The sequence below is a fragment of the Rhincodon typus genome, chromosome 5 (genome assembly GCF_021869965.1).
Source record: "Rhincodon typus isolate 14 chromosome 5, sRhiTyp1.1, whole genome shotgun sequence".
In the NCBI taxonomy this organism is placed as follows: domain Eukaryota; kingdom Metazoa; phylum Chordata; class Chondrichthyes; order Orectolobiformes; family Rhincodontidae; genus Rhincodon; species Rhincodon typus.
Window position 1 is genome coordinate 888,743 of NC_063336.1, and position 1,183 is coordinate 889,925.

The following is a 1,183-nucleotide window of genomic DNA, read 5'->3' on the forward strand; positions in this document are numbered from 1 at the left end:
GAGTCAGTGTGTGTGTGTGGGACTGTGCCCCAGTGAGAGTCAGTGTGAACAAACAAAGAACAAAGAAAATTACAGCACAGGAACAGGCCCTTCGGACCTCCAAGCCTGCGCTGATCCAGATCCTCTATCTAAACCTATTGCCTATTTTCCAAGGATCTGTATCCCTCTGCTCCCTGCCCATTCATGTATCTGTCTAGATACATCTTAACTGACGCTATTGTGCCTATTTCTACCACCTCCGCTGGCAATGCGTTCCAGGCACCCACCACCCTCTACGTAAAGAACTTTCCATGCATATCTCCCTTAAATTTTTCCCTTCTCACCTTGAAATCGTGACCCCTAGTAATTGAGTCCCCCACTCTGGGAAAAAGCTTCTTGCTATCCACCCTGTCTATACCTCTCATGATTTTGTAGACCTCAATCAGGTCCCCTCTCAACCTCCGTCTTTCTAATGTAAATAATCCTAATCTACTCAACCTCTCTTCATAGCTAGCGCCCTCCATACCAGGCAACATCCTGGTGAACCTCCTCTGCATCCTCTCCAAAGCATCCACATCCTTTTGGTAATGTGGCGACCAGAACTGTACCCAGCATTCCAAATGTCATCGAACCAAAGTCCTATACAACTGTAACATGACCTGCCAACTCTTGTACTCAATACCCTGTCCAATGAATGAAAGCATGCAGTATGCCTTCTTGACCACCCTATCGACTGACGTTGTCACCATCAGGGTACAATGGACCTGAACAGCCAGATCTCTCTGTGCATCAATTTTCCCCAGGGCTTTTCCATTTACCGTATAGTTCGCTCTTGAATTGGATCTTCCAAAATGCATCACCTCGCATTTGCATGGATTGAAATCCATCTGCCATTTCTCTGCCCAACTCTCCAATCTATCTATATTCTGCTGCATTCCCCGACAGTCCCCTTCACTATCTGCTACTCCACCAATCTTAGTGTCATCTGCAAACTTGCTAATCAGACCATCTATACCTTCCTCCAGATCATTTATGTATATCACAAACAACAGTGGTCCCAACACGGATCCCTGTGGAATACCACTGGTCACAGTTCTCCATTTTGAGAAACTCCCTTCCACTACAACTCTCTGTCTCCTGTTGCCCAGCCAGTTCTCTATCCATCTAGCTAGTACACCCTGGACCCCATGCGACTTCACTTTCT